At 38.5% G+C, this 14917-nt stretch overlaps 1 protein-coding gene across 12 annotated transcripts in view; it reads left to right on the top strand.

Annotated features, from left to right (window-relative positions):
- The first annotated feature begins 271 nt into the window (after positions 1–271).
- Positions 272–14917, top strand: part of LOC114867131 (myosin light chain 4-like) — a 231467-nt gene continuing 216821 nt past the window's right edge. For 7 of the 12 annotated variants that reach the window (XM_055513698.1, XM_055513697.1, XM_055513691.1 and 4 more), the window contains exons 1-2: positions 272–430; positions 601–716. The gene's annotated coding sequence lies outside the window, so the exon portion shown is untranslated. The remainder of the gene's footprint in view (positions 431–600; positions 717–14917) is intronic. The other 5 variants (XM_029169532.3, XM_029169530.3, XM_055513701.1 and 2 more) reach the window with 3 other exon arrangements.

Here is a 14917-nt window from a genome sequence, read left to right as displayed (position 1 = left end):
ATGTGTAGGAGAAAAAATGAATGGTATTCACAGACGGGTATGCAATGGACATAATATATAGATTGATATTAACTAAAATCAGGGATTTACAACACAGTAAATGGACATAGATAGAGCATATATGCTGTTGCTATAGTAACTATTATATTCGTGCTAAACAATTAAATAACGAACTTTCCAAACAGTACTTAAATCGTGGCCAATATCATTTGTTGTTAATGGGTTAGCCAGGTGTCAGTCTATTCGATTAGCCAATGAGCGAGGCAACATTTTACCCGCTGTTCCTTGATGGGCGGGACAAAGACGTTTTTTTTTAAACCTAAAGAAGCGAAAAACGGTAGTTTACAGATGACATTTGTTTTACTATAAACAGTAAGGCCTTTTATATTATTCGTTTCCCCGTGAGAGAAAAATAAATGCAATTATGACAGTAAGTTTACTTATTGGGTATATTTATTATGCTCATTAACTTTTTAATCTACTAACGGTTGTTAGCTAGCGTCGGCGTATGCTATAGTAGCATGCTAGCAAGATCCAAAACAACATGAAACCTTTGTAGCCTAGAAGGAGGTGTGTATACTGTAACTATGTGTGTTTCAGCTGCGGTGCTGGCTGCGCAGGCAGGTGAGAGGGCTTCAGGGTGTTGCTCCACTCCAGACAGACCCTGTCGGGCTGAGGATTCCCCGCAGAAACAGCTTTCTTGAAATCAAGCAGCTGTGAGTACTGACACAACATTTCACAGTGAATTTAAATAAGCGTGTGCGCCATGTACAGTAAAACTGTACTTGTAGTCTGGTCCTGGGGTTTCTACTGTAACGTTGAGTGGCGTTTTGTAATTGTAATAACACAGTTTTGGTGTATTGTGTGTTCCTATTATGATCTGTACTTTTGAGGTAATGGCGTTTGACAGTTTTCATATGGGTGACGAGGCTGAGGCTGTTGATCACATTAGGGTGGCGTCGTAATTAGTCCATTTATTTCACCGAGCTGCGATGGTGCACACGTGTGCTGATGGCCACATTTATTAAGTGTAGGAGTAATGGTGCTTAATTTATACTAAAATGAGAAACGCTCAGACCGCTCTAATGGTTTACAGGACCCGATTCATCATTGTTCATATAATCTGCCAAATTTAACCCAACAACAAACCACACTGAAACAGATACGCACACGTCAGACAGCCTGCCTCACCTTACATTACTTTACATTATAGTAGGTGAACAGTCTTCATCTTCCTCTGCACAAACACACCTACAGCTAAATTATTAAATACAGGTCTGGTTGCTTTATACCAGTCACCAATGATTTACGTGATTGACCCAGTTGTTTTTTCATGTGTCCAAACAACAAATTGGTGCTGATGAATCCCACTAGCTCACGGTAATTCACACTGCTTCAGTAATATTATATTATACATACTGTACTACTGTATATTCGTAATACACAATTAAATATAACCTGGCCAGTCTGAACTGTAGCCATTGTCAAATGCTCAATTTGCTGTTTTTGCAAACACATTAAATTATCAAATAATCATTTTGTCGATCTTTCATTTATTTAGTTAAGCTCATTCATTCTTATAAAATTTGTCACAACACAACACAAAACATTGGGATTGACTTAGAGTGCGCTAAGTGTAATTTGAATCATTGTGGGCTGAGTCTGCTATGTAGTTATTACTCCACATATTTTGTAGTTTTCCACGTTTGTATGTGAAAATATAGTGGTCATTGTTTTTAATAGGCAGCTGAAATAAATACACTGACCTTTCTGAAAATATGTTGCCTTAAGATCTTGTCTTTATTCATTTTCCATTTTCCATTCTGACTAGAGAAATAGAGAGTGGAAAAAGTGCTTCTACTGCACTCAAACAACAAATGTGGACTACTGTGATGCCTCAGATACCTGTACAGTTTGTTTAATAAATGTCCCTTGTGTTTCATATAATGGCTGTTAAAATCCTTAATCTAAACGCTAAAGCGTCAGGAGCGTGGGACAGACACAGCTTGCCATGTCTGATTCTTTTGTCAGGCTTTTTGTGCTTTGTAGGCATCAATTCATATGTCAAGAAAAAGAAAGGGCTTTAGAAGTCAAAAAACTTTGCTACTGTGCAGTTCAACTTCTGATTTTTATTAAAATAAAAATCTGTCATAAAATAAGTGATTACCACTGTTGTTGGACTCAAGTCTACAAAATACTATAATGGAAACTTTTCATGTAAGGTATTGAAACAGTGCAGCAGAATCAGGTTGGAGTCTGTGAGGTTCAAGGTCTTACAGTACTGTACGTAGTTATAGCTAACACTGACACACAGGGGCTGTGACTACTGCAGCTTGCTGAATGAAGACTTGCAGTGTTCGCAGGATCTATAGAAGCTGTCTAGCATTGGGCAGGTAGCATTAATGGCGAATGGTTTGCACCAGGCATTAGCAGTTGTGAGAGAACAGTCCACAGATTTCCATAGCATAACAAAGGACACCAGATGGTGATGATGTGATGGGCTATTGAGTCACAGGCTGTGATTCTTTATGCTACTATGGTCACCTTGCTATCATGCAGGTTTTTTCATAGAAGCTGACAAGTACAAGCATTCACCTACTCAGCAGTGTAGAGCGATAATACAGAATGTATAGAAAATTTGACTGTTATGTGATGTACAGTAATGTTTGCAACAGCTGCATTTTATATATTTTAGACATTTAAGAAACATGTAACCTAGAGAAAATGTTTACATAGGTTTGTTTTCAACAATGTTTTCTCATACACAGAGCGACAGCATAGATTTTTCTTGAATCCACCTTCACCCCAGAAATAAAAACAAAACAAAACATACGGTATTCAGGCCACTTTTAAACATCTCACATCTCAAGTAGTTTAACTGTATAAACATGACGGCATATTAGCATGTATACAAATATTGCTGTTTGATGGCCGATCACTCCAGACTTTTACCATATAACTTTTCCCTTTATCCTTTCATAAGACTCCTCTGGGTCCTGTGGTTGCCCTGACACTGTCCAAAGATATTCAGTTAGGTTAAATGATGGCTTTAACCTGCCCCAAGGTGTGAATGTGACAGTTGTATGTGTTCATATGTCAGACATGCCAAGTCTAAGACAGATCGGTGACTAGTCCATGTGGTACTCCACCTTTCCTCCAATGGCAGCTTGGATCACATCCAGTAATAACAGTGCCTTTACTCAGACACTGGAAATAAGCATAGATCTGAAGCAGCAACTCTTACGGTAGCAGCTCTGTTTTTGTTCCACCATCTCTTCTTTTGTCAAATCAAGTACTGTATTTTTAGTTTAATATTGCCTCCAATATGCTGTGACCTTTGGTTGTTATGTCACTAATTTTAAATACTGCTTTTTTGACTATATTGGCAGTATTGGCAAAATGTTTATTTTCTGCAATTTGTGCAATTTTGACAACATGAAGCATATAATTTCAACCTGTTGACAAAATGCAACCACTCTAAAGTGTTATAAAGGTTGTTGAACCATTATTTCCCAAACACAAATTGACACCTTGTTTTTTCTTTTGTAATTACTGACAATTACTGTTTGCTATTTTTATCCATCTGATGGCTTTCTTTCTTGATGAAAGATACAGTTTATGCAGAATGATTTAGTTTCCTTTTGAGCTTCAGTCAGACAATCTAGGCAGCTATGCTTCACATCAGGTGCTGTGACTGTTCCTCTTTACTTTTTAGGCAAATTGCAAAATTGCATTATCGAAAGTGGCAAGTGAAGTCGATGTTAATGGTTGAATGTGTTCAGGACTGATCAAGCCTTTGATGAGAAGTGAGAAGACCTCACAGGCAAAGAAGGTCCAGTTGCCACTAAAGAGAACCTTTTGAAATACTGTTGATGACTGGGAATCATCTCAGACATGCATGCACTTTTCCTTCATAATTTAGAATCCTCCCATTCAGGAACTAAAATGACATGCGTCCTGATACACGTTTTACACTCATTATACTGTAGTATCTTCAATATGTAAAGATTTACTTACCATGGGTTTCATTCAAAAATGTAGTGTAATATTTTTTTTACTTATTATTAGTTAGCTTTTTATAATATTGTGATATAAACTAAAATAATTACCTCTACTCACTGGATAGCAGCTGGTCCGATAGAAAACGATAAAATGAGACACCTATAAAAGTCATTTTAACACTGATTTACTGGTCTTTTGGATAGTTGCCTTGGCGATAGGCAGTGACATGGTTTGTGGTAAAAGTCCCCATTGGGGCAGTATGAAGGGTGTGTCGAAAATGTGCACATGCACTCTAAGGCAAGACTATCACCACGCCATCTGTAGTCACTCCACAGGAACATAACCAGCACCATTTATTGCACATATGATTACTGGTTGGCATATTTTTTTTATTTTTACAAGCCATCTGCTCAGGAGAGGTGAGAAGGGAATTGTGAAATGGAATACTGTAGCATATTTATTCTGCACTTTAGCACATAAATAGCACTTGGCAGCATTTTAGGTGTGGAAGGTAAATCTGTAAAATCTAGGGCTCTTATTAGTCTGATCCTTCATAATAGAATGATAAAACTGTGAACTGTGGTAAGACCTTTATGCATGCAGGGAAATGTTTACACATCTGTGGTGTTGTTTTGTGCCTGCCTGCTAATACATGCTTGTCAGTCTATCAATCCACGCAGCCTTGAGGCTTTCTATGTGGAAATAAACAGTAATATTTAAATCTATTCATGGTGAGGTTGGGAACATTATTTGTCACACAGAATCATGCTTTGTGGCAACGTGTGACATCATATTTGGTCACAAACAAGCTGACCCTGATGGGTGAATTGTGAAAAATAGGACATCTATCTGAAGTACTGGCTCTGAGATCAAGTAAATTTATTCTTACAGTAATGTTCATTCATTTTCCAATAATAATTCTATTAAATTAATTATAGTAAAAAATTCATTTAATTAAGTCCAAAGCAGATTTTGGGGCATCTCAAATGAGCCTGTTGAATTATCTTGCTGCAGTCAGGTTCTGGGTAAATTGTAGGGGCCATAGGAACTCAGAAGCTTAGGCATTTCAGTTACAGTAATCCAAACAAAGACGACTTGAATTTAGAGTACAGTACAAAAGAATGGATTAAGTTGTGGTTGCAGTGTGAGTTTGGCAGAACTGTTTGTTCTCGCTCAGACTGCTGTCAGAAAAACTGTTCTAGTGCTTGAGATTGGGGTGGGGGTGTTAGGAGGGACGACTGCACACAATAATATGACAGAACATGCACTAAAAAAAGTCAGTGTCCCCATGATCTGCATAAACACGGAATCAGCTGTGCCACTCGGATAAAATCTCAAATGGGTTCATTGGCAGTAGCACAACACTTTGGGCCAAAGATCAATGGCTGACTTTGTAGCTGTCTCATTAGACTGGAGGTGTTATGTCCTGGGTGAAAAGAGGGGCCGAGCTGTCAACTGATCACCACCTGGTAGTGATTTGGATCAGATGGTCAAAGAAGGAGGTTGTTGCAGCCCGATTCCCCTTAGAACACGTCTTTCCAAATTAGTCTCAACTTTTACCTTTGAGCAAACTTTACAGGCCAAGGCCGGGGACATTTAAGCATTGTTCAAACCCTGCAGCCTAGACAACAGCAGTGAGGGAGCCTGTCAAACCAGTGAAGGAGGCCATCCAATGCTGGTTGGCACAGCTACCTTCAGACTCAAAGCAAAGCTTTCCACAGGCCAAAACCGCAGTGAAAGCCAAAAAGGATATTGTACTTGCAAAAGCTGTAGGCTGTGTTCAAAGAGGCCATGGAGGATGACTTTTGAATGGTTTTAAACAGCTTGGTTAGTAATAAGCAACTCGAGGGAAAATGGTACCATTACAATACAGACGAACATTGCTTATTCATCAGATTAAGCTGTAGAGTAGCTATAATATATAATAATCTAATCATGATTAACATAAAATAATTGTACACTATATTGCTTTCAAATGTTTCATATTTTTTGTTACAGAATTACACATTCTTTTTGGTTTCATTTGAATACAGACAAGCAAGAAGTAACTGCATGTCATTTGGTTTAATCACAGCTCTAAATCTGATGACGTCTGAAGTCATGCAAACGCCTGCTAGTAAACACTAGCTGACTAAAGCAATCAGCAGGCCCATTTAAACAAGTCAATAAGACAGCTTTAATAATCTAACAAGCTTACACCACTCTGATCATTTATGCTGCCTCTACGCCTACTGGGTTTGCTGCTTACTCCTGCTGTAGTGTATGTGCTGATTTGTCCCTCCTCCACCTCCTGTTCTGCTGTCTTATTACCATACTTGACATAGCATAGTCTGCTTGTGCATTATGTATATCCCCACAGTAAAAAGAGATGTACCCTCTGGGTTCTCCTTTGTATATTCCTTGTAGTTTTAACATACTCCCTGAGAATCTCATATGCTGCTAAGATTACTTTGGACAGAACTGTCGTGTATGGAGCATTTCACATTTACATATGAATATGGACATCACATTGTGTCAGTACATCATGAGGGTGCTGGGTTGGAATTAACTATGGACCATTCACATTCAGTTGATTGTACTGTTGTTTGTAGTTTTACTGCTCACTGTAGGTTTACTTCAATCATACAGTACACATTGAGCAGTGTAGAAGTGTAAACTTCTTCTGAGCCTGGCCGATCAGCTGCATCAGTCTGTTTACAAATGAACCTAAATGACTAGTTAATAGTCAAAAACTATTGCTTCCTTATGGCTTATTGCCATTACGTTAATTACCAACCTCATTAAAACATATACAGTACAAAAAGTGTTAAATAGTGTTCAAAACTTAATGAGAAGATGGTGGCAAAGTTAATCTTTAAGGAGTTCGGGTGGTGGCAATGTTTCCCAAATGAGGCAAACTGTAGATGTACTATAAGCAGAGACTGCTGACGCCTTTAAGTACAACACATCTGTACAAATTTGGCTCAAGTCAGCTCCTAATGCCTGCTCTCACACATAGTGCTGCCCTTGTCACTTTCTGTTCATACTGAGCTATATACCTGCCTGTGTATTTTTAGGTTCAGTGAGATGTATACTGAAGTTTAGTTGATTTTTTGCTACTAATGTGCTTGTTAATATAATATTTCATGCATAGAAAAATAATTATGTAAGGTACAATTTACAGCACATTCAAAATCATTTCTAACATTCATGATTTCAGGCTTTGATCATTTGTTTTTATTACTTAAATTGTCGAAAAAGATCAATAAATAAGCAATTTGTCTGTTCAGTGCATGATTTAAATCACAACTCATGGTTAACAAATATAAATGAAATGACAGATTGCAGCAAAAATAACACAAGCTACAGAGGTGATATCTGCCTGTGTTACCCTATCTTTCAATCTGCCACATCTGCCGCACCCATTGATGGGTTAATGAGGGGCGCACATGTCCTGTCCTATTTCCTGCAATCAGCTCACTCAGACATTTTGACAGGAGGCAATTATGGACGAAAAATACTGAGGAGGCTGCAAAATTGCTTAGACACACACACTCACATATATCTATTCGGAGGGTCAAATCTGCATTAGGGATAAGGCTCGTTGCGCCTGATTGGCATACACTTTAGAATTAAAGTTGACATGTGAAGACTCTGGACCATTTGAAACTCAACCTCAATCACATTATACATGGAATCGCTACTATAGCTTTCAGACGATTCGGGGTCATGAACTGACTGGCAATTCATATTTTCTGTAAATCACAATTACAATATCATGAGCGATCAGATGTTGAACATCCTCTTTAAATACAGTGGACTTGTGACATGTCAATTAATATGAAGCTTATTCTCTATATTTCATGCAATTAAATTACCAACATAACCTAAGGCATTTAAAAGGCACAGTCTTACATAGCATAAATAATATGTGAACTACAGCAGAGCCCAAATAGAAAATGGCTGAGATTACCTGTCAGGTTCCTGACATGGGTGGAGGTGGGTTCATTAAAAAAAGTCAGCCTGTGCATCTCCATCTTGCTGAGTGATTGAGTGATAAGGCAGTCACAAATGATGCCGGCCAGTCATATATCAACCGAACCCTTCACATAACCCACCACCACAACCCTGCATCCCCAAGGTGATATTGACTAGAGCTTGATAGAGTGGGGCAGGGTAGAAAGTCTACATTCAGCATGCTAACATCATACTTCCAATCCATCTAATCGACGTCACGATCTGTACCTGTAATCATTTATGTCTTGTTTGTATGAAGGGCACAGGCCATTGTATTAATAGTCACTAAGGCACAATTTGGTAAAAAGGTAATATCTCCATTGTGGTGGTTCCGTTGAGGTTATTTAATCACCATTTAATATTATACTGAGTCTATATCATTCATGCAACATTAGTAATGTAGTTACTGTAATTTGCTTTAACCGTAATGTTTGGATCAGTGCTTAGTACGTGCAGGTAGTAATTCTTATTACGTATTTTAGTAACAATCACATACTACTTATAATTACAGCCATCCTCCCTCTGGAAAGTTTGCTAATCAAGGCATAAGACACTTTTAAATAAAGGGCTTAAGAAAGACATTAAAAAGCCCCAGACTAATTCACAGATGCCTGGTTTCTGACAAGAAACTGATTTAAACCCGTAAAGTGTCTCCTAATCTGCCCTTCCACCTTGGGCAATCTGTCATGATTGACAGTGTGTGTTCAGTGGTAACAACACAAACATTCAATCTGACTGTTGAGGCCCCACAAGGCATTTAATTTCCCCTCAGTGAGACAGCTAGGGAGTAAACCCTGTGATTACAGGTATGGCACTGGTTAAAGTTCAGCTTGGCAGGATACTGCTCTCTTGTGATTCAGGCGCATTAACATCCCGGACACTCAAGATGATTTGCATGCATTGTCAGCCCTTTTAAAACATCACACTAAGCACTCGAACAGCTTGCTGCTTCTGGGGCCAAGGGGCCTCACACCTCCCTGCTGTCAAAGATTTGTACACTCACAACCTTAATCGTATTGCCGCTGGTGGTAAGGTAACATCCTATGTGAACGGAATGACTATAGAGGTCATTTGTTTTCTTATATCTCACTAATAGTTTTGGTGGACATTAATTAGGAGCTATGTACAGTATATAGAAGCACCTCTTGGGCTACAGACATAAATGTAGCATTTTGACTATGTGAAATTTGAAGGAACAGTTAAGCTAGTAAAGAGAGACAGTGTTAGGGTAGTGTTAAACGTTAACAGGAAATAAAATGATGGCAGTGAAACTACAAGGACATACGATTTATAATTTCGACATGGCAATTACATGTAGTTGTCCCCCAAGAAGCTGACCCTTATCTAGTAGGTCATCTTTCCAGGCAGCTTATTGCTAAAACTGAAAATGGGTTTTACAGGCAAATTCTGGACATGATGAAGGCGATAAATTGCCTTTGCACATGGTCTGATTTCTTTTATAGATTTGTCATGTCTGAACCCTGGTTGTAGATGAAATGTACTGACAGCCTAAGAAATGAAATTTCTTGCTGAAAAAAAAAAATCCATGCAGCTCGATTGGACCAGTGGCTGGAACCTCTCTCTTCTGTTTAAAACATATTGATGGCATGAAAATACTGTATATACACTGTATATGTATGATCATATTATTTATAGGTATTGATATCAAAACTGTAGTGCAGTTACCGTACATATACTGTATACAGGTGATAAGGTGATAAGGTGATATTGTGATAACGATTCAATTAATCATGCAACGCTCGTTAGTTTAGTACCAGAAGTTGGGTAATGGTTGCTTTATTTCTCATAATTAATTTTTTAACCTTTGAATAGTATTCTTAGTCTCTTGTTTATCACACACAGGCTCAGTCTGTGCTGCCACAGCCCAGTGAAACTCACTGCAGCATGATGTTCCTTTTCCACCGGCAGCAGCTACATGGCTTATTACCTCTGCCAGTGACGTCATGTTTTTATCCACTGTATATGTTAATATCTAAATGTGAGACTTGGATATTAGAGTTTGTACGTAGTTTGTTTGTATGGAAGTACAATACTACTGTACATGCTACACATCTCTCTATGGGCTGGTCTGTAGATTTAGTAGTTTAAAATGACTTCTGCTTTATTCCACAGATGTTGGATGAGGGACCGCATATTGCTGGGCTGACCCACAATGTCACATTTGTTATAAATCATGTTACTACTACATAAGGTGGCTTTTCTGTGAAAGGTTATGCGATATTTTAATTATAACCAATCAACTAACTCTCTAGGTACCAAGTTTGAAAAAGAAAGTCCTAGGAATTAATCCTGTTAAGGATCAGCCTGTCTAATCTATCTATTCATCCATCCACGTATTACCACTTACAGTATCCTGTTGAGTGTTGCAGAGGCCTTCAAGCCGATTCTGCAGTATGCTGAGAGAAAATGATTTTGGTTGCTTTTACAGTCCAGTCTAGAAAATGGTATAATGTATAATAATTCTCCCTTCACTTTGTTTTGGTCTTGTTGCATTTTTCTGATGTCCTCATAAACCACTGTTGAAAAAAAAATTATGAAATGATATATGACAGCATTGTCATATAGTATTGTAGAACATCAATGATTAGGCCCTGGTTAATGTGGTCACAAAAACAGTCTTGAATCTTAAGTATCTTGTTGTTGTTAAAATAATAAACATCTTATACAACAAATCTCAAATGAAAGTGAAATCAACTTCACCCTGAGTTTGTTCAGCATAGTGAACAATGCTTCCTTGCTCCCGGTCAGACATTTACATATAAAGCTAAAACGTCTTTACTCCATTACTCTATTTAATAAAACATGTTCATGCACGCGCCGCAGGTCAGTTTGTGTCCATCAAGCATTGTTCTGCCCAACTTGTTTGAAAGTGTCTGCAAGATGACCGAATTAAACAAACCACTTCTAATCTATCAAGGCATCTGCCTTATCAGACTTCCTGTCACACAGAATGAAACCTCCTTCCTCAGACAAAATGAGCATGTCAGCATTAGATAAAGGGACAACTTCACCTCTGCAGGGGCAGTGAGGGTCCCTGCCCAGTGCTAATGGTCTTACTGAGTTCACAGAAACCAAATGTAAGTTATAGGAACAGCTAATGGTTTGTTGGCAACAATTCTAAAGTAAATGCTTCTGAATTTGCATTTTATCGAATGTTTTTAGAGCAAAATTCCTACGGGCAAATTTTTTCCTAGCATAGCAGATGAAATGGATTTAGTCTGTAGTTATTAGTGTTTTATTTAGCCGTTTCTGACTTACTGTACTGATGTGTTCGTTTCAGCCAGTACTGCAATTTATGGGTGAAAACCTTTCAGAGCATGAGTCACACTTGTTCTGGTTGGCACAGGTCAGATCTGGAAGATGCTGAGGAGATTGCTGTCATGTAATGATGTGCACTTTTCTACCCACGTCATTTCTTCATCACTGTAAGATTTCTGTTTCAACCATTGGGTAATTTCTTTTCTTAGGCAATTTTTGGCCAGAAGAATTAATTTAGATGAATGACGCTCTTCCAATCAGCAGATCATATTAAAGCGAGAAGCTATTTTATTTCTTGATATTTAAAGAACCTTGTGTGCACAGGATCATCTGTGTACAAGTCACTATACCCCAGGTGGACTATCAGCTTTGCCAAAAATGATTTAGTCACAAATAAACAAGTCCAGTGTGAATTGACCTGCGCCCACATCAACCACAACGTACAAACCGCCTGCTTTATACGACTATAAGGTGCTTCGTGGCTGGCTGTGTTCAGGGTGTGGTGACTCCCAGAGTAAGCAACCAGGGTCAGACTGCCTTTTATAACAGGCTCCTCTCATCCTGTTTAAAAGCAATGCTTTCCCATCCCGGCGTGCTGACCGAGGGGTAATGGAACAGAAAGTTTAGAACATCTCCTCTTGAGAGGCATCTAATGTTTTTCTTTTTGTACAGAGCAGTACGTTTGAAGATGAAGCAGTTCAGATACTGTATGATGTAAAGAACAGTACACAGCGGTGGTTGTCCTTGAAAACACATTTACCTCTGGTTGGCATTTGCATATAGTTAATCAACTCAAAAGGAAGGTTGGATATCCTAATAACTCTGCCTTTGTGCTGTTATTATAATGAAGCCATATCCTTGTGGTCCTGTTATTCAGTCTTAAGTGTTTACCAACTGAACTAGCTGTATAATAAAATTAAAACACAATAAGTCTAATTCTAATTAAAATAAAAAGTTGCTTGGCGGAATCATGTGGGTTTGCCAATTAAAAGGCATAATTTAAATTTTTATGTGTACTTTAAGGTTATTATATACAAAAAGCATTTACTTTTTATTATGGTGTGCTTCAGTTACCATAATTACTGTATAATCCTTATTTTAATATGAAACACTTAAAAACACAATGTGACCTGTGTGTTGCATGTGTGAATAAAGTGTAAATGTGATGATTACATTTCTTTACTACATTAGGTTTTTGTGACAATGCACTAAATTGGCATCCTGCGTTTTACAATAGAACATATTAACGCCTTTATTCGATTTTGAAATTATGTTTGAATAGCAAACTTAAACAGGTAATTTTGGAGTACGGTTTTAGAAAAGATACGGTTCGTTCATACTTTGTTGAGTGGAGGCTGAAACACTGGTCTCTAAATTTACCAACCCACTATTTCACAAGCGCAAAACTTAACTCTCCATGTTTCCCACCAAAGAATAGCCTGGTTCCATGTTCACATTACCATTTCATTGTGGTGAAACTCTTGTTTGCTTTCTTAGAATTTACAGAAGGCCAACGTCTTGTTTAAGAAAAATAGATGTGGGAGCTCTGAAAATGCCAGATCTCTTCACAGCTTAAGGGAAGAGAGTAATCAATTCAGTTTCACCGGTTGCCTGGTAACTGAGGTCACGCTTGGACATTTTCATAGGTTATACTGTATATTTGTTCACAACGATGTCCCTGAGCAGTGCACTTGCTAAGCTACTTTCCCAGTTAAATCTATCTATCCTTGCGCACAGATCAACACAATGCATTTCAGTATCCCTTTCTCCCTACAGAGAATTAGGAGCTGCAAGTGGAACAGCTACATGAGCCACATGGCATTTTACCTTCAGGCTGTCAACATCTCGACCACAGAATTATAAATGACAGAGCAGTTCCCGACCATCCGCTTCTGCTCTGTAGCAGACGGCGGCATGATCTTACTGTGGTCACAAAGTTATGAACTGAATTGGATATCAAATGTTCTCCACATTGAACTGGACAGATGAGCATTCATTGCCAATTATATTAGTTGTCAATATATCAGATGCCAGTGAACTACAGTACAGTAAATGTTCACAATGAGCTATGTTCACATTTATGTGAAACCCCAGTTTATAATGTCTGCATACTTTGATGATCACAGAACAGTCTGAGTGAATTCTAAAAGGTTAAGCTGATTACACAATGGCTACATTTCAGCTATTATACCATGTATTTTGGCTTTTGTTCTACGTGACAGTTCACCAATGAATTACTGTGAATGACGCAAGACAAAAATTGGCTTTTGTGGACAAAGTAGCCTGTAACTTGCTGCAAATGTCCACCGATATTGGTGCATACAGTATATGCAGGTCATACAGTACCTGTACTCAATTTCAATGATATTGTCCATCTTCTTTTTAATTTAACTGCCAAAGCACACATGTTCGTAATCCAGCAAATGAACCATTTTTAACTGTTAAGCACAGACTCTGGAGCTAGACCTTCAACATACGGTTGTAACTAATAAGTAGATATGCAATTACAGCATAAGCAGTGAGACGGGAAATAAAAGGTGAAATGTCGAGTGCGAATGGAAAGAAAAAATGCGCAGGCGTAGGCAGCAAATATGTGCAGCTCTGCAGCAAGAAATGGAGGTGAGAAGGCTGAGAACAAGAGACAAAAGATGCATCAGAGAAAAAAAAAACTAAACATTGTACTTATTATCAGAATGCTGCATAGACACAAAGGTCACTTCAGCAGGCAGTTAGGCTTCCTGGAACAGAATGCAGCGTGCACAGTACACGCTGACACGACCCATAAACCCAACACCCCAATAAGTTCTAGGTCATGTGGGTGAATTCTCAAACCTTTCGGACCTTTCACTGAATTTGATAAAGAGAAAGTAATGTGTTGTCCTCCTGGCGTGTCAGTGTACCTGATAAGCTCCACAATGCAGTGCTTTCGATTAGAGATGTCTGAGGTGAGGGTTCTGACGCTGGGTAGGGTTAAGGCTGGGGTATGCTTGAAATGACCCATGTGATAAGGTCTGTTGTCCACGAAAGTGCTGATTGTGCTGATGTCAAGTCTCACAAAGGAGACTGCGTTTCGAGTGTGTGCCAGAGCCTCAAAGGAGCCACGAGGGTCTCTTTCATTTATTCCAGGCTGAATCTGTTTGATGCCCAGCAATATATTCTGAATATATTTACCCTACATAACATAACAAAAGAAGAAAACCACGGAACGTTATTTACAGTATAATGTGCATTATGAGCAAGGTGGCAATGTATGAATATGAGAATTAACAGTGGAGTTCAGAACATCTCTTCAGTGGCACAATGCTCAAACATGATCTACTGTAGAAAATTCAATGCAATCTTGTTGAGTATTACCAATCTTTAATCAATATGATTATTTTTTCTCACAAAGTTTTTTTATGAGTTCTTCAATTTCCATTCACCAGTGTTTTGTCTAATGCAGTCACATGTTGGGGAACATGATCAATAGGTTCATTTCAAAACGCTGACTTTGTAATAGAGTTGACATCTGATTGATTAAGATGTTTTTGAGAAAAGGACCCAAAGGTTGTTTGTCATCCATCTTTTTTGGGCTTCTAATCACAGCAAGTGCACCATCCCACCCGCGCTCTCAGGTTGGCTGCCACGCCTCTGCTCATGG

This window comes from Betta splendens, chromosome 12 (genome assembly GCF_900634795.4).
Source record: "Betta splendens chromosome 12, fBetSpl5.4, whole genome shotgun sequence".
In the NCBI taxonomy this organism is placed as follows: Eukaryota; Metazoa; Chordata; class Actinopteri; order Anabantiformes; family Osphronemidae; genus Betta; species Betta splendens.
The sequence above is the reverse complement of the archived record's forward strand: the minus strand, read 5'-3'. Positions and strand labels throughout refer to the sequence as shown.